This window comes from Chionomys nivalis, chromosome 19 (assembly GCF_950005125.1).
Source record: "Chionomys nivalis chromosome 19, mChiNiv1.1, whole genome shotgun sequence".
Taxonomy (NCBI): Eukaryota; Metazoa; Chordata; class Mammalia; order Rodentia; family Cricetidae; genus Chionomys; species Chionomys nivalis.
Window position 1 is genome coordinate 48,732,637 of NC_080104.1, and position 27,111 is coordinate 48,759,747.

Consider the following 27,111-nt stretch of genomic DNA (forward strand, 5'->3'; position numbering starts at 1 on the left):
AAGGGACCCAGAACAACAGGGCTTTTTAATTGCAGCTTTTCCTGTTTATCCAATATCAAGTGGAAACCCTTTTCAAATATCAAATTACATTCTATCTATTTTATAGACCCCTCCTCTTCCACCCCAAGGCCAGGTCATGCATGCTTTGGATCCCAGACTAAACTTGAACTTGTTTTTCTCCTCAGCCTCCTGAGAACTGGGACTGTGAAAATATGTGTATCCCATGGCTAGCATTATACAGGTTTTTAATTTTTTTATGATATTGTCTACTTCCTAGTAGACCTTTTTCCCACATGGGGGATCAAACTCAGGGTCTTGCACGTGCTAGCCCTGAGCTCTACAGCGCTTTTGGTGCCATCCTAGGAATGTTGAAACCCAGCTAGTTATTAGTTGGAGACCAAAGTATTATTAGAATCAAGGGGAGCCTCTCTTTGAGGGTACTGTATATTTTTTTCTGACTGGAGTCTAAAAGACATGGGTACCATCTCAGGAATTTTCAGTCCTGCTTGAAGCCACCTTGGACACTTGCCTCAGCATGCGGGAGTGTGGGCAGACTCTTCCAGGGGATTCATCTATCACAGGGAATCAGTCAGGCTCTTGTTCAACCAGGCAAGCGTAGTGGAGATATGACATTAGAAGCAATTCTTTGATGTTTTTAAGGAATTAACTCTCAGTTTCCTGTTGGAGACATACCACAGGGATTACTTTCCAAATGTCTTAGGATAGGCAAGAAATAACCAACCAATGAAATTTATGTTTTCAGTTCTGACTAAGTAGTGTTTGTCTCAGAATAAACTGTCACCACCACCTGGTAAAATCTGCTAACAATCCCGGATGGCATGACCTTTAAGACATGAAGTAAGCTTTCTGTCATGCCTTTGATCAGACAGACTCTTGTTACTTCCAGATAATTCTAAGGCAAGTGGGCTCCTAGAGAGCCAGTGTGAGTATGCACTTTGGACTTGACCTGCAGGAGAAAGAGGCAGAACCAGAGTTAATTCGGGTGCTGTTGCAGACTGAAGAATGTGGGCTGCTTTGGAAATACTGTTTCCAAGATAGCTGTTGTGACTCACCGGCAGCTGGGTTGCCCCTTTAGTACCCAGCACAATTCCTGTACTGGGCCCTTCTCTTTACCTTTAAAGAAGGTACAACTAGGGGTAAAATTGGTTCAAAATTCAATCCTGGGTAAAATCCGGTCATGTATGGTATGTCCATTTGTTTTGATAATTTAGTACTAGTTAAGAGCCAGAAATGCCATCAATCCTTAATAAAACAATCGATTAAGTAAATGAGGGGGCGATAAAAGAGGAAACCTTTCTTGTTTCCTTCATGTCCCCATTTTTTCTTCCTCCCTCCCTCCCTCCCTCCCTCCCTCCCTCCCTCCCTCCCTCCCTCCCTTCCTCCCTTCCTATTGTTTTTCGAGTCAGGCTTTCTCTGTGTAGCTTTGGAGTCTGTCCTGGAACTCGTACTCTAGACCAGGCTGCTGTTGAACTCACAGAAATCTGCCTGCCTCTGCCTCCTGGGATTAAAGGCGTGCTCCACCACCACCTGATCCCTGATTCTTTTTCAGGTCTCTTCATTCTTAGCTCTCTGGGAGAAAGTTTCATTTTTAAAGCCCCTTGTCTTTTTGTTGTTGTTTCTCTCTTCCTTCCCCTCCCCTCTCCTCTCTGGCGGGAGGGGTGGGCAGGATAAAAACCATCCTTATAAGAACAAAAGAGCCCTAACTGAAGATCAAAGAGTGCGGGAATCTGACTGCGCACACGCGTGAGTCACCATGACGGTCTTGTAGAAATCCTCCCATGTTACTGCTTTCTATCTGTTTCATGGCATCTGTGACAGGTACTTGGGATGTACTGAAGTAAAACAAGGGTCCAGGGTGACCTGTTCCTGATTCTCCTCTCAAAGCCTGGTGGGGCGGGGAGTCCCCAAGTGGCCCCCATCTGTTGCCCGTGGAAGCACTGGCCAGGGCAGCTCTTCTGGGAAACAACTGGCATCCATTGTCAGGCTAAATGGCTCTCCATGACCCAGAAGTTTCTATTTCCATGGGTGGGTACAGAATGTGTTAGCCATCCCCAGGGTGAAGGCGCAAGTCATAAACAATCCCACACCAGTTTGGAATTGTGATTAATAGGGTGGTATTTATTTAAAGGGGAATAAACTTACAGATCACGGTCCCAGACAACAGCCCTCTGCGCACGCAATTGGGAAGAAGTCTAGTCGCCGGAACCGGAGCAGGAAGTAAAGAGAGAGAGGAGGGAAGTGGCCGCTTTTTTTAAAGGGAAAGATACCACGCCCCAATGGGCTGGTATCTTGGTGGCTATTGGCTGGAGGAGCGGAAGGACCTCCCGCAACACCTCCCCCTTTTATTTAAGTAAGAGAGTTCTAAACCTACTATGAAATTATATACAATAAGTACAAATATCCTATTCTAACTAGCTTAGGTCTTATATAATAAATAGCTTGGCTAAGTCATGAGTCGAAAGTAACTACATTTATATAGTCTTCAACCCCATCGAAGATCTGAGAAGGGAAATAATGTTACCTGAGTAATTAGGAAGTGCAATCAAACAACTTCTAAAACATGCAACAAATCACAGAGACAACTAGCTACCTGGGCAATCACCCAAGGTCACGTTTGCAGCGTTGAAGCAACCAACTTTGGCTAAGGCCTAACATAACTGACACACCATTTTCAAAGGCAAGAAACTTGTCAAAACTATCTTACCCTGTCTTGGCAGGATATGACAGTCCTGTTTTTTCCATTCACAGATACTCTGTATTTCTGTCAGTGGTTGAGGTATGGGCATTTCTTTACCCAAAGGCCAGTTCAGCCAAGAAGAAAGGCTCCGGGTGGAGTGTCTTTGGTGCTCAACATTCTCTCGGGAATAGAGCGGTGTTGCCAGGAGCAATTGTGTCTCACTACCACAAAACTCTGAGTTAGATTAAAGGCCATTTTCTACAGCTCTTTGAAGAGGTTGAAGATTATCTATCTATACTGAGTATAATCTCTATGTGTCTAAAGAACCTGATTAGTCTAATTATAAATGACAAACTTAGAATACTATTGATCTATATAATTCTCAATACCTATCTAACTTAAAGACTAAGACAATAAACAACTGTGAAACAAATGAGGACAATGACCTCCAAATATAAACAATGTACAAATATACATTGCAGTATGGTAAATGTATATCAATACACAAGCAATATGTAAATATCTTAATCAGAGGTAGAAATGTACACTGCAATATGGTAAATATATACAATATATATCAATACAATATATGTCAATACATAAAAAATGTTTTTAAACAGAGGTAGAAACATGCATGCATACAATAGTCAATATAATTTCACTTTGTATCAATATTTAAGAATCGATACCAATACATTTGTCTCAAAACAATAACTCACAAGTACCAACAAGTACCAATCTATTATCCCTCTTTTTTTTTTTTTTTTCAAATGTTCCCTGAGCTTATTATAAAATTCCTTCCCCAACCCTCAACCATATACCAATTTATAATCAACCCCTAAATGATGTCCCTAAACCCAAGGGCAAACTTTACTGGGAGAGGGGACGTCGTCCTCTAGAGTTACTTCCAGCTGTCATGGGGGCGACGTTCTTTCTGGGGGATCCTGTGAGAGTAAAATGATGGTTAAATTTCAAGATCGATGTCTTTTAAAATTGCAAAGAGTCTCTGAGTATTTTGTGCAGGTCTGGCCAGAATGTTGTATAAGAGGTGCACCATTTCAGCTAACGAAGTTGGGATCGTCTTGTGCAGCTGGTACCCAAAACAGGTCTTGTAGTAGTGCTATCAGTATCATGACGTCATATCTACCAGGTGGAGTCGTTTTATGGGGCCCCATCTTCTTCCTGGAAACTTTAAATGTCACTTCAGGAAAAACTCATTGTTCATTGTGAAAAACTTAAACATTAATCATATAGACATACACACACACACACACACACACACACACATATATATATATATTCAATGAAAGGAATGATAGATATATTCAATGAAAAGTATGATAGATATGAAGAAAAGCAAAGATGTTTTCTAAACTCATATTTCTTTCTGTCCCCTATCATGGCTCTTGACATGAGACAGAAACTCCAGAAACTCTGGGTTTTTCTCTTACCAACAGGCTTGGAATTGGAGAGGGACTGAGCCAGAGTCCAACTTCAAAACCAGCTCTATAAATTTAGAAATATGGTTTAGTATATTTTACTTACACAACTTATTCAGTTTTCTTGATAGTTCCTATTGGGCAGGTATTTTTCCATCTGTCAGTATCCAAACATCCAGGATCCCTTGAATTTTTCAAAGATGAGTGTTTTCCTGTGGAGATAAGAACAGCACCCTGCCCCCATTCTATATGTTTTTCTTACCACCTGTAGGAATATCATCATTGTGGATGAGTTGTCATTTCTCCTTTCCAAGAGGTTTCTCCTCTTCAAATCGAACCTTTATTAATTTTGATGGTATCCACAATTTTTCTTCTCCTGTGGAAACAAGAGCAAAACCCCTTCCCCAACGTAGCACATCTCCTGGCTTCCATTGAGAGGTCAGCACATCTTTGAAATAAATTGGTTGATTTAGTTCAGCAGACTTTTCCATTATCCAATGTCTTTCTGCTGCTGTCGTTCCTTTCTCATTAGCGTTAAGAAAATTCAAGGTCAATAAAGCATTATGTAATCTATTTCTGGGGGTATTTTCGGTCCCTTTCTGTTTGTTCAGCATATCCTTTATAGTACGATTTGATCTTTCTATAACTGCCTGACCTGTGGGATTATGTGGTATACCTGTAATGTGTTTTATATTATAATAAGCAAAAAAGCGTTTCATTTTCTTAGATACATATGCTGGACCATTGTCTGTCTTTATTTGTGCAGGTATTCCCATGATGGCCATAACTTCCAATAGATGTGTGATTACTGAATCAGCCTTTTCTGAGCTCAGGGCAGTAGCCCATTGAAAACCTGAATACGTGTCTATGGTGTGGTGTACATATTTTAATTTACCAAATTCCATAAAGTGGAACACATCCATCTGCCAGATTTCATTTCTCTTAGTACCCTTTGGGTTACTCCCTGCAGGCAACGGTGTTTGATTATAGAAGGAACAAGTAGGACATCTCTTTATAATGTCCTTAGCTTGTTGCCATGTAATGGAAAATTCTTTCTTTAGGCCTTTACTATTGACATGATGCTTCTTATGAAATTCTGAGGCCTGCAACACGCTTCCAATCAATAATTGATCAATCTCAGCGTTGCCTTGTGCTAGAGGACCAGGCAGACCTGTATGGGACCGGATGTGTGTTATGTACATCAGACAACGCCTGTTCCTGATTATGTCTTGTACCTGGATAAACAATGAAGTCAACTCTGTGTCATCTGGTATAAATTCAGCAGTTTCAATATGCAAGATAACTCTTTCTGCATATTGTGAATCTGTAACTATATTAAGAGGTTCTTTAAAATCCCTTAGCACCATAAGAATGGCATATAATTCTGCCTTCTGGACAGAATTATAAGGGCTTTGTTCCACCTTACTCAATTCATCTGACTTATAACCTGCTTTCCCTGATTTATTTGCATCAGTATAGAATGTACGGGCTCCAGTTATTGGAGCATCACGTACAATTCTAGGAAGAATCCAAGAAGTTCTCTTTATTAGGTTAAGTCTACCACTTTTGGGATAGTTGCTATTAATTTCTCCCAAAAAATTAGCACAAGCTCTTTGCCATGGTTCATTGTCTTCCCATAACTTTTTTATTTCTTCAGTAGTAAAAGGCACTATAATTTCTGCTGGGTCTATACCTGCTAGTTGACGAAGTCTCAGTTTACCCTTTATAATTAATTCAGAGACTTTTTCCACATAAGTTTTTAATTTTTTACTTGGTTTATTAGGTATAAATATCCACTCTAAAATAATATCTTCCCTCTGCATTAGAATCCCTGTAGGAGAAATTCTGGAAGGCAATATGACTAGGATGCAGCTAAGATTTGGGTTCACCCTATCCACATGTGCCTCCTGTAATTTTTCCTCAATCATTGTCAGTTCCTTTTCTGCTTCAGCTGTCAGTTTTCTTGGACTATTCAAATCTTTATCACCATCTAAGGTTTTGTTTAAATGAACTATTAGATCAGGTGTTATCCCAACAGCTGGTCGTAGACTGGAAATGTCTCCTAACAATCTTTGGAAATCATTAAGAGTCTTTAACCTGTCTCGCCTAATTTGTGCCTTTTGCGTTTTAATTTTCTCTAACCCTATTCTGTAACCTAGGTAATTAATAGAATTTCCTCTTTGAATCTTTTCAGGGGCAATTTGTAATCCCCACCTAGGCAAGACTTTCTTTACTTCTTCAAACATCCTTTCTAAAGTATCTTTATTTGAATCAGATAACAAGATGTCATCCATGTAATGGTAAATTATGGACTTGGGGAATTGTTTACGAATTATTTCCAATGGCTTACTTACAAAATATTGGCACAATGTAGGACTATTGAGCATACCCTGTGGGAGGACAGTCCATTGATATCTCCTATTAGGCTGAGAATTATTATAAGTAGGCACTGTGAAGGCAAATTTTTCTCTATCCTTTTCTTGTAACGGTATGGTGAAAAAACAATCTTTCAAATCAATAACTATAAGAGGCCATCCTTTTGGTAATAGAGAAGGCAAAGGAATTCCAGATTGTAGTGGGCCCATAGGTTGAATTACCTTGTTGACAGCTCTTAAATCTGTCACCATTCTCCATTTACCGGATTTCTTTTTTACAACAAACACAGGAGAATTCCAAGGGCTGGTTGATTCTTCAATATGGTGAGCATCTAGTTGCTCTTGCACCAGCTGTTCCAATGCCTGTAATTTATCTTCAGCTAGAGGCCACTGTTTGATCCATATTGGCTTCTCAGTTAGCCATTTTAAAGGTAGGGCTGTTGGTACCTCTAAAGGTTTGGTATTTGCTGTATGTTCTTGTACAGCCTGAATGGCTGGTGACCTTTTCCCATAATATCTCATCATGTCCTTCCCAGAATTATGAGTTCCTGGAACTACAGGAATGTTAATCTGGGTATTCCATTGCTGTAGCAGGTCGCGGCCCCATAAATTTATTGCGATATTGGCAATATATGGCCTTAGTCTTCCTATTTGCCCTTCAGGCCCTATGCATTCAACCCATCTTGTGCTTTGTTTTACACGAGATAGGGTTCCAATTCCCAGGAACTGAACATCTACCTCTTGAAGAGGCCAATTCGGATGCCAAGATTCTGGGGTAATGATACTTACATCCGCACCTGTGTCTAATAAGCCTTCAATAAAAGTGCCATTTATACAGACTCTTAGCTTTGGTCTTTGATCATTAATAGAAGTCTGCCAAAATATACGTTTACTCTGTCCTACTGGGTTTTTTGACTCATCCTCCATGTGTAATTCATCATTTAGACCAGTAATATTTTTTACAGCAGAAATTGGAGCTTTTAATTTTCTTGGTGAGGCACGTTCTCTACTGTGACTGGGAATGACTGGGCCACTGTTGGCTTGGGGGCCTGCGAGAGGCCCCTCAAGGAGTTTCCCGACTGTATCGGGTTGCCTTGTCTGTCTGTTGTTGACCTGCATTCGTTGGACCAGTGTCGGCCTTTACCGCATCTCCTACATATACCTGAAGGCCGAGGTCTCCTATTTTTGTCATTCCCAGAAGGGATATTATTCCTAGAAATCCTTTGCCTGCAATCCCTTTTCAGATGTCCTAATTTACCACAATTAAAACACCTGGCAGTTTGATGTCTCCTCATTGCTTTGGAAATCGCTTCTCCTACCCAAGATTCATCATTATAGCTAAACGTCTCGACATTCATTGTATGCTGAATCCATTCATCCATAGGTGCTGATCTAAACTTTAAAGGCCCAATTATCTTTTTGCATTCTATGTTTGCATTCTCAAAAGCTAGAGATTCAAGAAGTAGTCGTCTAGCTTCTGGGTCTGTTACCCCTATGTCCAGAGCCTTAATTAATCTTTGCAAAAAGTCAATAAAGGGTTCTCTCTGTCCCTGCCTAATTCTGGTATATGATTCAACCCTTTTTGCTGGATCTTGTAGCCTATTCCAAGCATTTAAAGCTGCTTGGTGACATAAACACAGTACTTCATCATCATAAAGAGCTTGGACCTGTGGGTCAGCATATTCTCCTACACCAAGAATTTGATCTTGGGAAACCTCCACACCTTTTGCTCTTCCTTGCTGTTCCATATGTTTGGATTCTTCTCTGAAATAGATTCCAAACATCAAGGAAGGTCCATTATCTAAAACTGCAGACACTAACTGATGGAAATCGTGGGGGGTAGCTCTAGCATTAGAAGCCCAAGTCCTTATCATTTCCTTAACATATGCAGAGTGCAAGCCAAAGGTAACTATAGCTTGCTTAATTTCTTTTAGATCATTCATTGCTATTGGCATCCATCTAGCTTCTCTGACTCCCTTTGAGCCTTTAGAAGTTGACGCTTTGTCAGAATGAATTACAGGGTATGTCGCTAAAACCCTGGGTAAGCCAGATCTAATAGCTGGTGGTGGCATTGTATCCTGTCCTTGTGCCTTCTTACTCTGTTCACCAGCTCCAATAATTTCTTCAATCATTTCAAGTCTTTTTATCATTGTCTCTCTTAAATCCTGAATCTCCTGAGCTACATGTGTTTCTAGTGATTTCACTGAGGTATCAATTTTTTGGTCCCCATTCTGCACCTGTGATTTCAAAGCTTTTGAATCCTGAATCTCCTGACCTGTATTAGTTTCTGGTAAAGATTGTATGGTTCTTAGGACCATATTTTTCCTAAATAATAGAATATTCAAAAGAATACTGAAACCTAGTAACCAGTAAATTAAGTTATCTCCATAGTCGTATAAACCTTGCATGAAAAAACCCATTGTTTTGGTAGTCAAAATAGTAAAATTCATGTTGGAAACGAAAACTGCCATATTACCTATTATCCAGCAGGTGGCGCTGTTCCCAAGTCGCGACGAAAACGGGGTCCTGTTTCAGTGTCCGCCTAGTATTTGTTAAAAACTGGGAAATGCAAGTTGCTCAACAAAGTAAATGTAATTAAATCAATTCCGTACACGGAACCATAAACCCAGAATCCAGGGGTAGAGAAGAGTAACCCGGAAGCTGTGTATGCCTCCACGTGACAGAGTCGTCCCAAGGGGTTGCAGCTTTCCGCAACCGGTAACCGCGTGCTCTGGTTCGCTCCGCTTAAGAGCTGTGCTTGCAAGGGAGATTTGAAAACGATTCAGAAAAGAGCAAACCACGTGGGCAGAGACTACGCGGTCCTGTGGAATTTAAATCCACGTAGCGAGGCAAACGATAGGCTGCGTGGGGACTTGAAGTCAATCTGAAGTGTCTAAAGGGAAAATATAAAGAACTGCAGCAAGAAAAGCCACTGCGTGATGATTTATGTTAAACTGCTGGCTCCACGCACAAGGCACAGGCCTCAAGGCACAGGCCGCAAGGCACAGGCCGCGGCCGAACTGGCGGCCAGCAGCCGAGCGGGGGAAGGAGGGGTCCTAAAACCAAACGTTGGGTGCCAGATGAAGGCGCAAGTCATAAACAATCCCACACCAGTTTGGAATTGTGATTAATAGGGTGGTATTTATTTAAAGGGGAATAAACTTACAGATCACGGTCCCAGACAACAGCCCTCTGCGCACGCAATTGGGAAGAAGTCTAGTCGCCGGAACCGGAGCAGGAAGTAAAGAGAGAGAGGAGGGAAGTGGCCGCTTTTTTTAAAGGGAAAGATACCACGCCCCAATGGGCTGGTATCTTGGTGGCTATTGGCTGGAGGAGCGGAAGGACCTCCCGCAACACCCAGGGACCAAGTCTGAGCTCTCTCTCCACTGTGCTGGGACTGGTGTCAGGGATAGAAGGTGGAGTCAGTTTTCTCCTTCCACTTTAATGTGGATGCTGGCCATTGAAGTCATCAGGCTTGCATAGTGAGTGGTCTCCCATACTGAGTCACAGTGCTAGACCCGTAATGGAAGATGAAGGATGGAACTTCGATGGGAGGAGGAGGGGAGGATGGTAGATACACACGGTGAAGTTTTCCTTATTAGGGGAAGCAAGGCTCACGTGTGGCTCTTAAGTGGCACCGGGTGAAGAGAGTAAGAGGGCAAGGCTATAAGCGTTAGACTGCTTGTGTGAATTAAAAATTCATGTGTCTAAATTGGGCTAGGTCGTGTATACATGTACTTGTACCTACTAGAGAGGCTGAGGCAAGAGATCGCTAACTCCCAAGAGTGAGTCTAGCGTGATGTATTAGTTAAGGTTTTCTAAAGAACCAGAACTTATAGACTGTATGGGGTTTACTAGGATGGCTTCCAGGCTATGGTCCAGCTCGTCCAACAGTGGCAGTCTACCAACGGAAGGTATAACAATCCAACAGTTGTTTAGTCCACAAGTTTCAGCTCGTCTTCACTATACACCAGAATCCTGAAGAAGCAATAAAGTATTGGCATAAGACACCCCAAGACCAAGTTCTCAGCACAAAGGAGATTTGCCCCCAAGGGACAAAGGGCATAAGAGACAAACAGGAGATAGAGGCCCAGGAAGAAAGGTAAAGGACTAAGGGAGAGGTAAAAGGGATATTTGTCCTGGAGGGACAAAGGACTACCTCTGGATAGAGAGACAGACTTGATCCATTGGCAATTGGCAGTCTATAAAGATAAAAAAAAAAAACCATGTTAGGAGGAGGTATACCAGGCTTTTCCTATGAGCCACCAACCAGCTCCCAAATAATGACATAGACTTCTTTTTAGTTCTGAACGCTCTGTTTAGCTTAGGCACATTTCTGGCCAGCCCTTTTAATGTAAACTAGCCTATTTCTCTTTATCTGCCCTTTCTTTGCCCTGGGGCTTATTACCTTCTGTATATGTTCCTTTCATTGATTCTCTGTGTTTGTCTGGCAGCCCTGCCTAGCCTTTCTCTGCCTAGCTATTGGCTGTTCAGCTCTTTATTAGACCAATCATGTGCTTTGTTTTAGGCAGGCAAGATGAAACAGCTGCAACCTATCCTTACATAATTAAACACACATCCTTACATCATTAAACAAACTCAGTATAACCAAAAGTAACACGCCTTTACACAGTTTAAGTATTCCGCAGCAGAAACAAATATAACAAACACATCTTTGCCCAGTTAAAAATAATATCCCACACAGAGGTGTTTAATTTTAATTGGACATGTTCATTAAGTGAGCCGAAAGGGGGTTTTTGATTGCTGGGCTTCAATACTTTGATAACTGGACCTTGATAGTCAGCCTCAGGGGGAGAAAGGGGCCAAATGAGGGAACAGACCTTGGTGGCTAGCTTTACGGATATAATCTAACGGTTTTAAGCAAGGCGGAGGGGGTGGGGGAGAAGGACAAGGCCTGCCAGAGCCTTGTTTGCCATGCTCAGGCTGGGCAGAGACCCTTCAAGGAGGCTCTAATGTCATTGAAGGAATGGACTTGCCAGCGAGAGCGAGAGCAAGGAGGCTGTCAGCGTGAGGGGTGGCCCACATCAAAGGTGGATCTTCCTACCTCAGAAAATCTGGATTAGATAGATCTTCCCACCTCAAAAGATCAATATTAAAAGTGTATCTTAACACTTCAAATGATCTAATTTTAAAAAATCCCGCACAGGTGTGCCCAGCAGCTTGGGTTTTAGCTAGTTACAGATGTAGTCAAGTTGACAGCCACGAAGAGCCATCACACCTGGACTATACAGTGAGACTCTAACTCTGACATATGTTAGTTCCTTGTTGTTTTAGTAGTTTGGATAATCCAGCTTGATTAGCCTTTGGCACTATCAGATTTTTCTAGAATTACAATCAGTTTACTAAATATTTAATTAAAAATGACATGTGCTTAAATTTCCACTTGGGTTTAGAAGGTACTGATTTGATTTGATTGTAACTGTGCACAGGTACTTCCCTTGGATGTAAGAGAGTTTTTAATGTATTTTTGATTTTACAGGATTTGATTGGCTATTTTAAAGAGACTGAGCTTTTAGTTTTTAGTGTGTTTGAATTTGTAAGGATTGTGTTTTTTTTTTTTTTTGGTTTTTCGAGACAGGGTTTCTCTGTGGTTTTGGAGCCTGTCCTGGAACTAGCTCTTGTAGACCAGGCTGGTCTCGAACTCACAGAGATCCGCCTGCCTCTGCCTCCCAAGTGCTGGGATTAAAGGCGTGCGCCACCACCGCCCGGCCAAGGATTGTGATTTTTAAGATTATTTATTTTTAATGTGAGATCTTGGGGATGAATGAGAAAGGAAAGGTTGTCACTTATTTTTTTTTTTTAAAAAAAAAAAGATTTATGTATTACATAGACAATGTTTTGCCTGCAGGCCAGAAGAGGGCACCAGATCTCATTACAGACAGTGGTGACTCACCATGTGGTTGCTGGAAATTGAACTCAGGACCTCTGGAAGAGCAGTCAGTGATCTTAACCTCTGTGCCATCTCTCCAGCCCAATTTTTTTCTTTCCTGAGTCAGGGTTTCTCTGCATTGCCTTGGCTGTCCTGGAGTGTGGACCAGGCTGGCCTCGAACTCAGAGATCTGCCTGCATCTATCTCCCAAGTGATGGAGTTAAAGGTGTGCCGCCTCTGCCTGGCAGGTGATGAATTTGTGTGCCAAGTTGACAAGGGGCAAGTTGTGTGAGATAGTTTTATGTCAGCTTGACACAAGCTAAAGTCATCTACCATTATGCTTCCTAACTCAGATGCAATGTGACCGGCTGTTAATGCTTCTCTGCCAGCATGTGAGCCAGGATGCCTGTGATGGCTAATCTTAGTTGCCCACTTGACATACCCGGGAAGAGGGAACCTTCATTGAAGAATTGCCTTCAATGGAAGGGGCCATGAGCATGTTCTATGGCTTTTTCTTGTTTTCTGATTGACACAGGAGGGTCCAGGCAACCGTGAGGAGTGTCATTCCTAGGGAGGTGAGCCTGGAACTGGATACTAAAGTTAGCTAACTGTGAGCCTGGGAGCAAGCCAGTAAGTAGGGCTCCGCCGTGCTTCCATTTCTTGCTTTGATACTTGCCTTGGCTTCCTTTAATGGTGGACTGTAAACCCTGTAAGCCAAATACTTCCTTTCCCCCATGAGTTGGTGGAATCTGTGCTTTGTCAAAATGACGAGAGAAGCAAACATGGACACGTGCCTTCCCGTCATGATGGACTATCCCTCCAGCCCCCGCCGCCACTACCCCCCCCCCCACGCATCTTTCTACCCCCTGGCAGTCCTTTAGATCCACCTCACGTGCCCTCTTCCTGGCATCCTTTACCCACTTTTTCCAGTATTTTAGCATTTCCTGAACAGCCTCTCTTGTGGCGTTTGGTGTGTCTCACTGGAATGACTCCTTTACTCTGTCTTTCAGGGACACCAGGCTCCCAGAGGGCATACTTAATGCTCTCCTTGTTTTAAACACTATTTAATCTATTTATTTAAAACAGAGTCACACTGTGTAGCCCTAGCTGGAACTGGTTATGGAGACTGGGCTGGCCTCTAACTCACAGCTACGTACATGCCTTTGCCTCCTGAATGTTGGGACTAAAGGTGTGCACTGCCACTACACCCAAACTAAGTCATTGGCTATTGGACAGCATTTATTTATGTGGACTCCTTGTGACAGTGTTGAAGTTCTTTTGACCTTTAAGAACCTGAAGAATTCAATTTCAATCAATTGAAGATATAACGTTTTGAAAATAGGCTAGACATTTTCTAACAGCACGTGTAAGTGTGGTGTTGGGCTCTCATTGTAACTCTGCCTTGAGCAAGTGAAATTAGCTTCTCAAAGAACCACCTCATCATTAAACAAAGGTGCAAAGCTCATATTGCCGAATTTTACTCCGGGTGAATATTTGTGTTAATATATGTTAATGAGATGTATTTCCACTGTTTCTTACCTCGGTAAGACGGCTGTGTTCTCATAAAGTCTCTTTGCCAGAGAACATGAGATCCTTTTGTCTGAGCTTCCTTCTCTGCTGAGTTTATCTGTTTGTTTTTGTCATGAAGTGCTAGCAATTTTTCCAGTTGTTTCCCTGAGGTGGTTTCCAGATAGAGATTCTTAAAGAATCCTTTAACCCTTTGATGATAAAACAAAGTGAATCTGTTCTTCACGCCTTGGAGAGGTAGGGGGCAGAGTCTGGTGATGGAAGAGATTTCATGAGAGAGGCAGAGAGTACTCCTGGCTTCCTTACAACTCCAGATCCAGGGCTCTGCCCTTCTGTTGGGTCTGTAAAGTGTAGAAGGGCACAGAATAACACTTAACAGTGAAATTAAAGTAAAAGAAATGTGTAGGAGAAAATCTCGGTAGCAGGGTGACAGGGTGCTGTCTCAAGAATGCAAAAGGACAAAAGCCACAGGAAGGAAGAAGGATCCTGGGAAGGCAGTATGTCCTTCATACCTCACAGAGTGGGGAGAGAAACTGGTTGATAGTACAGGAAGGATGTTAAATCTCTCTCCCTCTCCTCTCTCTCTCTCTCTCTCTCTCTCTCTCTCTCTCTCTCTCTCTCTCTCTCACACACACACACACACACACACACACACACAAACAAGCATTACTCTCCCAAGTGGTAATTTGTGCAATGTTTTCGGTGGTGAACTTGGGAGTATTATTTATCTACTGAGACAGAATAAAAACATCCTTGCCCTTTGCTCCTGTTTTGGGAACTTCTGCAGAAGTAAAGAGAGATTTTTAAGGGTGCTGGTTCCAGCCATGCTTTTAAAAGTAAAAACACTAAAAATAAACATATTAACAGGACTTGGGGAATGTACTGTTTACTTCTTATGTTGAATGTGGTAAAGACAGTCTAAAAATTAGAGAGTTGTATGGTAAAGCGAAAGAATGTTGTATGGTAAAACAAAGAAACTTACACGTTTCTTTCTTTTTTTTTTTTAAAGAGAAATGCAAAGTACAGAGTAATGGGTATAAGGTAGTATGATTTTGAGACCTCAAAGAGAAAACAAGTCTGATATTTGAGCAGATGTTTGTTGCCAGCTGTTTTTTCTTAGGGTGATGGAATTTTGGGGGCAGGGTGAAATTATTAGTTTTTCTTTCTGTTTAGTTTCATACATTAAACTGAGCATGCGTTTTGTAATAAAGTCCAATAAGCAAAAACAATCAAGAGAAAAGTTAGCATTTTAGCCGGGTGGTGGTGGTGCACGCCTTTAATCCCAGTACTCGGGAGGCAGAGACAGGCGGATTTCTGTGAGTTCGAGGCCAACCTGGACTACAAGAGCTAGTTCCAGGAGAGGCTCCAACGCCACAGAGAAATCCTGTCTCAAACGAAAAAGAAAAAAAGAAAGAAAGAAAAGTTAGCATTTTATTGTTGATGGAGCACAACCTAGTCACCTGATTGGACAAACGCTTTGATCGGATTGGCCCATAGACAAGTCTGTGGGGCGTTTTCTTCATTGCTAATTGACGTCAGAGGGCCCAGCCCACTATGGGCGGTGCCATCCTGAACCAGGTGGATCTGGGCTCTGTTAGAAAGCTAGCAGAAAGTGAGCAGGAGCCTTCCATGGTCTCTCCTTTGGTTTCCAATTAAGCTCCAGCCCTGACTTCCCTTCAGGATGGATTGTGAACTGGAAGTATAACCCTCTCCTCCCCTAAATTGCTTTTGGTTAATGTTTTCTCACAACAACCGAATTAAACTAGGTCAAAACAACCGCTGTTCTTTGCTAACAGTTACTTACATACGTTTTTGGCTCATCATTACTGTTTATTTGATATCACATTTACACGGTCAAGGAATTCCAGTCTCTGTGTTGGTATCTTGTGTTTGAGGAAGTCTTATCAGTGCTAATTAAAGTTCCCAGTGACTGTGCACAGGCTCACGAGTTCCGTGTGGAACTGGACTGCTGCCGAAAGAACTCTTGTTTGGATGTTGCCAGTGCAGTCACGTAGCTGTAGGGGTAGAATTAAGACTTTTGGGAAATCTCTAGACCATGCCCAATATTGGGGTATCTACATTCTTTTTCATTCCATGTATGTGAACTAATTGTTCCCCTCGCTCTCCACCTGAGTTTTGGCTATGATTTCTTGTGGCCCTTGCAGACATAAAACAACACATAGGTGAGGATCATCTTGAATCACCATTGAGCCTCCACTCCATGACTGTTGAGGTGACAGGCATGTATCACACCCAGCTTGTGTGGTGCTAGGGGTGGAACTCGGGGTTTGCTGCACACTAGATAAGCACCCACCAAGTGAGCTACATCTCTCACACCCCTTCTATTTTAATGCTTTTCCCAAATATTTAAGTTAAAATTTCAAAATAGCAGGGGTTTTTTTGTTCTCTTAAAATATTAAATTGATAAATCAGAGACAGTTCAGTAAATAGCAAGCAAAACTGGTTTTTCTACCGCTAAGACAATAACCGTGTATGCCTCACCAAATTGATGCCCATCTCTCCCTCTTTAGGCAACTTTCATCTAAGCCATTCATTGCAAGTATTTCCCACGGAGAAGGAATGGAAGAGAGGGTTTTTAGAAGTCAGGCAGGTTCAAGTGTCCATCCCTAGATCCTGCTGACTTACACCTCCATTTTCTCTTCTGGAAGATGGTGGGTGGTCAGCAGCCTTCACTTCCTGGAGGCTCCTTGCAAACCTGAAGTTGAAGGCTTGGAGCAGGGTTCACGGCAGGTTCCTTCCATTGCTAGGTCTTGTAAAAATTCCTTGTGTATTGGTTACTGTTTCTTATTGCATACATAGTGTGTGTTCTGTGCAAGATGAACCCTTTTCTGACCTGGTGTACTGGCATCAAAGGGCTGGGCTGCTCCCGGCTGAAGGGAATCCTTGGGGTGTTGGCCACTCTAGAGTCCTTAATATTGTTCTAGAGTCTTAAGGGGATCAATCCCCCAACTCACCAGAGCCCAGATACATATATAACAGTGGTGCTGAAGGGGAGCCCATATCAAAGAGTGTGTGCTCTTGATGCTCCCTTTACTTTGTGAATATAACAACTTCCTTTGGAGAGGGTCTGCAGGTTTGGATTTCACCTCTTTTTGACGCCAGTGTCACGGGTAAAAAGGTCCCTCAAAGTGCATCAATCTTACTTCGAGATATTGTCGCACTATGTAGAACTCACTGTGTACTTTGGACCGGGGTTATCACTGTCCCTAATATTGATGCTGTTCTGTCCTGTTAGTGTATGTGTTCCTATTGAAAATGACTTTCGTGTAGTGGAGATTTCTTCTTTAATCTTTATGGTTTACCTTTTATTTTTATTATTTAGAAAGATTTGTTTATTTCTTATGTGTGTGTGTGTGTGCATGAGTGTGTGTATACCATGTGCATGCAGGAAACCACAGAGATCAGAAGAGGGTGTTGTATGCCCTGGAACTAAAGTTACAGGCAGTTGTGAGCTTCTGCGTGGATGCTGAGACCTGAAGGTCATCTGCAACAACGCCCAGTGCTCTTAAACCCTGTGTTTTCTCTCCAGTCCAGAGTTTCTGCTTTTTAATTTGGATGTTTAGAACCTTTGTGTTTAGGATAATATTTATTGTCCTTATTCTTTTTCCTAATTTGTATTAGTTTCCCTTTTGTTTTTTGATTACTGCTTTTGGTTTCTTTGAGGCAGGGTTTCTCTGTGTAGCTCTGGCTGTCCTGGAACTCACTCTTTAGACCAGGCTGGCCTCCACCTCAGAAATCTGCCTGCCTCTGCCTCCTGAGTGCTAAGATTAAAGGCATGTATCACCACTGCCCGCCTAACTTCACATTTTTTTTATTTTTTATTTTTATTGAGGTCTATATTTTTCTCTGCTTCCTTCCCTGTCTCTCCCCTCCCCTCTTAACCCTCCCCCAAGGTCCCCATGCTCCCAATTTACTCAGGAGATCTTGTTTTTTTTCTACTTTCTACTTCCCATGTAGATTAGATCTATGTAAGTCTCTCTTAGTGTCCTCATTGTTGTCTAAGTTCTCTGGGATTGTGGTTTGTAGGCTGGTTTTCTTTGCTTTATGTTTAAAAACCATCTATGAGTGAGTACATGTGATAATTGTCTTTCTGTGTCTGTATTACTTCACTCAAAATAATGTTTTCTAGCTCCATTCATTTTCCTGCAAAATTCAAGCTGTCATTTTTTTTTCTGTTGTGTAGTACTCCATTGTGTAAATGTACCACATTTTCCTTATCTATTCTTTGGTTGAGGGGCATTTAGGTTGTTTCCAGGTTCTGGCTATGACAAACAATGCTGCTATGAACTTGGTTGAGCACATGTCCTTGTGGCACTCAATTGTGATATATATACTTAAAAGTCATATTACTGGGTCTTGAGGAAGGTTGTTTTCTAATTTTCTGAGAAATCACCACACTGACATCGAGAAGGGGTTGTACCAGCTTGCATTCCCACCAGCAATGCAGAAGTGTTCCCTTTTCCCCACAATCTCTCCAGCGTAAGTTGTCATCAGTGTTTTTGATCTTGTCCATTCTTACAGGTGTAAGATGGAATCTCAGAGTTGTTTTGATTTGCATTTCTCTGATGACCAAGAATATTAAACATTTCCTTAAGGGAAATATTGAACATTTCAACCATTTAGATTCCTCTGTTGAGAGTTCTCTGTTTAGGTCTGTACTCCATTTTTTTAAATTGGATTATGTGATCTTTTGGTGTCCAATTTCTTGAGTTCTTTGTATATTTTGGAGATCAGACCTCTGTCTGATGTGGGGTTAGTGAATATCTTTTCCCATTCTGTAGGCTGTCGTTTTGTCTTGTTGACCGTGTCCTATGCTTTACAGAAGCTTTTCAGTTTCAGGAGATCCCATTTATTAATTGTTTCTCTCAGTGTCTGTACTGCTGGGGTTATATCTAGGAAGTGGTTCCCTGTGCCAATGCGTTCAAGTGTACTTCCCACTTTCTCTTCTATAAGGTTCAATGTGGCTGGCTTTATGTTGAGGTCTTTGATCCATTTGAATTTGAGTTTTGTGCATAGTGATAGATATGGGTCTATTTTCAATTTTTCTACATGTTGATATCCAGGTATGCAATCACCACTTGTTAAATATGCTTTCTTTTTTCCATTTGATGTTTTTTGCTTCTTTATCAAAGATCAGGTGTTTGAAGATGTGTGGATTGATATCTGGGTCTTCTATTCAGTTCCATTGGTCCTCCTGTCTGTTCTTATGCCAATATCAGGCTGTTTTCAGTACTGTAGCTCTGTAGTAGAGTTTGAAGTCAGGGATTGTGATACCTCCAGATCTATGGTACAGTTTAACTCTGAAGTTTTCTTGTTGATTTTTTTTGGGGGGCGAGGGAGTATGATTTGTCCACTGATGTGTATAGGGTATTGAAGTCAGCCTCTGTCATTGTATCTAGACTCATCTGACCCTTTATAATTTGCTAAAATGAAATTGAGTGCACCAGTGTTGCATGCATATACATTTATAATTGTTTGATCTCCTTGTTCTCTTTACTAATATGCAGTCACATGTTTTATCCGTTCAGGCTCATATATATCTCAAAGTCTGCTTTCACAGATATGACTGTAGTTATTCCTACTTGATGCTGGTTTCTGTTAGCTTCTGTTAGCTTAAGATATTGACTTCCATCTTTTGTTTTCAGTCCATTATGTCTTTGCTAGTCAAGTGTGTTTCTTGTAGATAGCAAACAGTTGGATTTTGTGTTTCAATGTAATCATTGAGTCCACATCTTTGGAGAATTGAGATCAGCTATTATTAAAGGGTTTCATTGGGTCTATTACTTTCGTTGATAGTTTTCCTGCTTGTCTTAAATATTGTTTAGTTTTGGCTCAGCAGTTAAGAGCTCTTGCTCAGCGGACCTGAATTCAGATCTAGAACCCGTGCCAAGTGTTTTACAACTACCTATAACTCTAGTTCAACATCTTCTTCTAGGTGCCTCTGAGGGCACCCCTCACACACATGAAAGATACACACCCGCACGCACACACACACACACACACACACTAAAAGTGTTGCTGATTAAGTTGCTGGGTTAGACATAGTCAATTCTTTCCTAGCACTCTTGCTATACTAGCCTAGTACCAGTGTCTTGTGAAAACCTAACCCGATTGGGCCAGCAGGGTGATTGAAAACATAAAGGTGCTTGCCCCAGACCCTGATAGCCCCAAATCAATCCCTGGAACGCCCTTGACAGAAAGAGAAAACCAACTCTCACAAGTCGTCCTCTGACCTCCCTGTTCTTCTAATAAGTCAATATTTTTTAAGAAATGTAATATGATTGGGGAAGGTGGCAAGCGCCTTTAATCTCAGCACCCTGGAGGCAGAGGTAGGAGGAGTTCTTTGAGGTCAAGGGCAGCCCGATCACAGAGTGAGTTCCAGGACAGCTAGGACTACGTAGAGACACCCTGTCTCAAATCAAGCAAGCAAATAAAAATGTAATCTACCCTGATTAAATGTAATGATAACCTCTAGTTTAGACACAAGCCTGAAGGATGATGTCAGCCATAGGACAATATGTAGGAATTTTGAGAGGAAATTGATTTAGTTTTGGCTTTTGTAGTTAGTTTCTGTTTTCCTAGTAAAGATTAAAATCCTAAACCTTTAAAATATTTTACTAGGCACGTTAACCCGTTCTTGTAATCACATCGGAGGCCGAAGCAGGTGAATTGTCCTGAGTTTGAGGTTAGACTGGGCTACAGAGTGAGACTTTATCTCAATAGCAAACAAGTCTTCTGGCCAGCAAGTTGGCTCAGTGGGTAAAGGAGTTTGCTGCTAAGTTTGGTAACCTGAGTCTGAGCCACAGGATCCACATGGTGGGTTTGGGGAAAGCTGAACTGCGTCCTGCACGTTGTCCTCTGGCCTCCATGGATGTGCTGCGGTGCATATGTGTGCCCATAGATACAAAACCACAAAATAAACAAATAAATGGAATTAATTTAAACTGTTATCAACTCTGAGGATTCCACTGACAGAGGTACCGTGTGTGAGCTAGCTCTAATTTTAAAAAAAGTCTCCTGTGCTAGGTGCACACACCTTTAATTCCAGCCCTTGGGAACTTGAGGTAGGTGGATCTCTGACTTCAAAACTGGCTTGGTTTACATAGTAAGTTCCAGGACAGCCAGAGCAACATTAGTGAGACCTTGTCTCAAAAAACAAAAACCCAAACAAATAAAATCTTGAACTGTTTGCACCTAGGTTGGAATTTGGGCAGGTCTGTTCTTTGTTAAAACAACTGGCCAGCCTTCCCCCTGAATTTCACTGGATTTGAAATTGGAGCTGCTGCCACCTGCCCCAAGGTCTGGCATCTGTCTTTGAAAGCCTGGGTGCTTCCTGTTGTCAGTGTGTTGCTGTTGGAAAAACCGTCAAGGGGATAGCAGTGTTAGAATTCTTCTGAGCTCTGGCTTCAGGACCATCCACCATTGCCTCTCTCGGGTTCCTTTGAGTTTCAGGACAAACACAGAAGAATTGTGACTTCTGGGTGTGATGTGTGTTGTGATGACTCAAAGTTCCCAAAAGTCTACTGTTGATTACAGTACGTGAGGCTCAGTTTCCCATCAGCATTGACTAAAGCTTGTGGGAGGACTGATTTGAGGGGGGAAAAATTCAGCTGGTGTTAAATTGAGAGAAAAAAAAGGCTAGGTTGATAGATGATGATTTGAAAACATGGACTTTTCCTTCCTTTTATGACGAGGAAGGCTGGAAGGAGCTGGGCTCCTGTTGCTTGGCTTATGATTTGCTTGTTCTGGGATGAAACACTGGCTTTTGGAGAGTCCAGAAGGTGTGAGATGAGGGGATGCTGCTGCAGGCATGCTGAACTCCTCTCTGCCAGGGAGCTGCTTCCCCAGGAAAAACGCAACAAGTGTTTCTTTCAAAAGTTCTTAATTAGAGGCAGGTGGATCTCTATGAGTTCAAGGCCACTCTGCTCTACAGAGCAAGTTCCTGGACAGAAAGGGCTACACAGAGAAACACTGTCTCAAAAACCCAAAAACTAAACCAAACCAACCAACCAAAATAACAACAACAGCAAAACAAACCATTTAAAGATTTTTCCTGCTTGTATGTTGAGGAGGGGCAGGGCACGGGATTTGGGCTGGGTTATTTCCCCAGCCTTCTTCCCGCGTTCACCTTGGATTAGGAGAAGGCCTTCAGGTTGGGAGCCCTGTCTCAGGTTCCTCTCTCTGGAGCAGTGATGGCCCAGAGTCACCTTCCTTCCCTTCCAGGTGGTTGGCCAGTGTGAGCTTCAAACAGTTAGCTTCTGACCCCCAGCACTGGGGAGTGTCTGCGGATCTTCTGCAGTGAGAGGCATGACAATTCTTGTGACCCACGGCTACATGAACACCCCCCCGACACACACACACTTTATTAGCATATATTCATGTATAACAATGAGTTTCATTTTGATTTTTTGAGACAGGGTTGCTCTGTATAGCTCTGGCTATCCTGGAACTCACTTCCTAGACCAGGCTGGCCTCAAACTCACAGAGATCCACCTTCCTCTGCTTCCAAGTGCTGGAATTAAAGGCGTTCACCACTACTGCCGGGCTTCATTTTGACATTTTCATACATGTACATGATGTGCTTACTACCCACCTCCTATCAGCCCCTCTTATCCCATCCCCATCCTCCACTTCTCTTCCCTACTAATTCCCCTTCTGCTTTCATATCTCATTTTATATAACTCAGAGTTCAATTAGGGTTATTTACAACATTATTTACATGAGTATGGGCCATTTATTGGTGGTTACAACACTGATGAAAGTCACCTATCAAATTTTTTTCTACCTGTACTTGGATTTGTTCATGCTTTAAAAAAAAGTCTTTATTTTTGTTTTATGTACACTAGTATTTTGTCTACATGTATACCTATTTGAGGGTGTCCCATCCTCTAGAACTAGAATTACAGACAGTTGTGAGCTGCCATGTGGGTGCTAGAAATTGAACCTGGGTCCTCTGGAAGAACAGCCAGAGCTATTAATTGCTGACCCATCTCTCCTGCCCCCTTGTTTCTGGTTTTAAAAATCTGGTTGTAGTGGGTTGTTTATTCTGGCTTCCATCTAACGTTGTCTTAAGCACTGTGGTTTTTAAGTGTTCTCGGTTGCTAATGGGTCCTTTATCTCGATTTATTTAAAATCATTTTGTCAACTTCTTCTGAGCACATAATTATAATTTTATCACTTGGGTCCAAGATAGGATGATCATCCATTTTAGGACAGCCTGGGCTACATGGTGAGATTCTGTCTCGAAACAAAACATGAGCTAGAGCAACAAACCAAAATTACTATAGCCACTCTTGTTTTTTAAAAATCTTTGAGGGCAGTTTTTCAGTGTAGCATAAAAAGTTCTGTTTTGGTTTTCATTGGGATTACTTTGAAGCCATATATTAGCTACTGGGAGAATTGATTCAGGAAAAAGGGTTTACTTAGATCTTTTACTTAGATAGGATTGCCCGACAGTTTTTTTTTTGTTTGTTTGTTTGTTTGACTTGCACTTGCTTATTGAGTCATTTTCAGGTTGGGAGCAGTTGTGGTGAATTGGAGTCCTGTGTTCTTGGTAGTTTTTCTCTTGCAGCTTTTGCTAGGTTTCACAGCCTCCCCGGCCTCTGATCTAGGGGAATCCTCAGTCTGTCTTCACAGCTTGTCAAATCTGCTCTCAGTTCCCCAGGAAGTCATTCTAGGGCCCCATTTCCCATTGCAAACAACTCTGGATATTCTAAAATCAATAACAAATGTCTTTTTTTAGGTGGCCTGAAGTTCTACCAAACCTTCCTCACGAGTGAGGTCATTTCTATTTAACAAACAAATTTCGAGCCAATGCTGGCCACTTGACTATACATTAAAGCCTCTTGAAATGGAGTTGCTTGAATTACAGGGCCCTTTGTTTATCAAGGGAAGTGAAGGGTTTGACATCAAACATCTCTCCTGCTTTACATTGGCTTTTTGAGAGTGTGTTTGGCTCTCAGGCTTTGTAAACAGGACCCACTTCCTGAATAACACCCATCTCTGAACTGCTCATTGCTCTGATGGAAAGTGAGAACCAACTACCGAGGTTAAGGGGCACGCTCGTTCCTCAGGGTGGTAGAACTTTCACTGTGTTTCATAGAAGCAGCTATGGCCTCTCTCAGAAAACCTGAGCCTCTCCATGTTTCTGTGACAGCTCGGAATGTTCTTGCTAAGAAAAATATATGTGATGCAGTCCCACCTTAGGACATTAACAGTCATTTCCTAGTAACCGTGGAAGGGACTTTACAGATGCTACCCTTTAACTTTCAACCTTTAACTCAAGGTTTTGCTCTTCTTTCTAGCCATATAGTGTAATAAGGAGAGCATTGGCCACTGGCTGCCATGCACACCAGTGCTCCCTGACCCCCAAGACAGCAATGATCAGGCATCTCTGTAGTTGATGTTACTGTTCTTCTTCATCCTGACGTCACATTTCTTTTCATCTTGTGGGACACCTTGATAGATGAGAGTTCTGTTGGTTAGGATGAACTAGATCTAGCAAGGGGAAAAGAGGCACAGAGCTGAGGAGTATCCAGAGATGATGGTCTTTCCATGGGTTGTAGAGTTATGTTTATCTGCTATAAGCCAGATATTCCCTCTCTCTCTCCCTCCTCCTTCCCTCCGCTACTTCCCGTGAATGTCTCCAGGTGATTACAGGGTGCAGCAAGGAGCCCGGGCATGGAACTGGAGACCCGGGTCATAGTTCTGACATGCCCATTTGTTTTCTTTGAGCCTCAACATTAGGTTGCAAAACACCAAGACGGAAGCTTCTGGGAACTAAGTAGACGAAAATAAAGGAGTCAGAACAACACAGGAGGCAAGGGAGGTGATGGATCTTGCCCTTCGTACGTGGCCAACAGAAATTGCACAGATTTCTAGCTTTGGAAGTGAAGTTATAAAATGGAGATTTTGTTTTAAGGGCCACACTGCTTATGAAATGTCTTCCAGATGGCTTTCAAGGTCATGTTTCTGGTTCAACCCCCCCCCTTGCATTCTGCCACATGTTGAGGTAACATAACTGCATGACCACCAAATCACCAGTTCAGTGCCATCAGCTTCTTGGCTTCTCTTTCCTTCTCTGTTGCTGCTGTGTGCCTGACCAAAGGTGACAACTGTCCAGAAAGTGTTGGATCATCTCAGCCCTGGGCCAGCTAGTTTTTGTGATTTGACACAAGCTAGAGTCATCTGACACTTGATTGACATGTGGGCAAGTCTGTGGTTCATCTTCTTTATTGATAATGTTAAAGCTTTGTCAGGTTTTATGTGGATATAGTCAACCAGGTTGGAGTGCCAATTTGTTGCAGGAAACTGCTTGTTTGTTCCCGGCTGCTCAGCCCCGAAATAGCCACACAGAAACTGTATTAATTAAATCACTGCTTGACCTATTAGCTCTATCTTTCTATTGACTAGCTCTTACATCTTATTTTAACCCATTTCTATTAATTTGTGTATCACCATGTGGCTGTGGCTAACCAGCCCACATCTGGCATCTGTCTCTGGTGGGGCTACATGGCTTTTCCTCGACTCAGTCTCCTTTCTTCCAGCATTTAGTTTAGTTTTCCCTGCCTAGCTCTACTCTACCTATAACAGGTCAAGGCAGATTCTTTATTCATTAATCAATAAAAACAACACATATAAAGAAGGACCTCCCACACCAATGATGGATGTAGGAGGACTAAGATCACTGTAGGAGTGGGGGAGTCCCTGGGCTATTGGTCCTGGCTGTTACAAAAAACAAAAAACCAAAAAACTGAGCAAGCCATGAAGAACAAGCCAGTAAGCATCCTCAGCCCCCACATAGCCACTGCATCAGTTCCTGCCTCCACGTTCCTACCCTGTTTGAGACCTGCCCTGACTTTGTGCAGCAATGGAGTATGATAATGACCTAAGAGCCAAAAGCTAAACTAAATCCTTTTCCTCCCAAGCTGTCTATGGTCCTGGTGTTCTACCATAGCAACAGAAGACACTTAACCTTGCAATTTCTAATGAACAGACAAGCCACCTGTCATTGACTTTATGTCAATTTCTAAATGGGTATTGTACACACACACCCCCACCATTAACTGATGTAAAACCCAAGTCTCAGGAAAATTATTCTTGTCTTAAATCAGCAGAGGTTCAGTGGGGACACCCGGAGCAGGACCTGTGGTACCTGATTGGAGTTGCGTGTGCTTGAGCAGGGATGATGCTACTCTGGCTTCTAGAAAATGATTTTGTGGCCTCCACATTTGATAGGCTGTCTAATCTCTCCAAGTCACTGTTTTCTCTTTTGGCATGTGGCCATGATTACGGCTATCTTTAGGGGCATGTTCTTCATCCCTGCCTTCTTTTTTCGCTAATCTCTTCCTGCCATCATTACCCGAATGTGATGGTTCAGCTTCATTGTGGACTTGATTGGCATTGGTGAAGATCTGCCTTGAATGGGGGTGGGTGTTGTGGAATCTGAGTTGAAGATGTGTGACATTGGTTTATGCCGTGGGGCATTTGTTTAATGATGCAAAGATGTGCTGCATTGTTTTATGTTACATTTGTTTAAATCTGTGAAGCTGTGCTACTTTGCCTGTCTAAACACCTGATTGGTCTAAAAAAGAGCTGAATGGCCAATAGCTAGGCAGGACAAAGGATCGGTGGGGCTGGCAGGCAGAGAGAATAAATAGGAGGAGACATATGGGAAGAGGAGATTGAGGAGTGAGAAAAAGAGGAGAGGAGGACTCCAGGGGCCAGCCACCCAGCTACACAGCGAGCCATGGCATAAGAAGTAAAGGAAGGTACACAGAAATAGAGAAAGATAAAAGCCCAGAGGAATTAGGTAGATGGAATGCTTTAAGAAAAGCTGGCTAGAAATAAGCCAAGCTAAGGCACACATAAGAAAGAATAAGTCTCTGTGTGATTATTGGGGAGCTGGGTGGTGGGCCCCCCAAAGAACAAAAGAGCTATAAGAGTAAAAAACAACCAGGTGGGACCATCTATACTCCCCCTGCTTTGCTCCCTGCTCCATCCAGATGTAAGCCTACAACCACCACAGATGGCAGTTGTTCCTGTCATCATGGCTTTTCTACAAGGATGGGCTGTAGTCTCACCCCGTGAGCCGAAATAAAACTCCCTCACCCCTTAAGGTGCGCTTGGTCCCAACAAGGAGGAGAGTGACATATGTTCCAG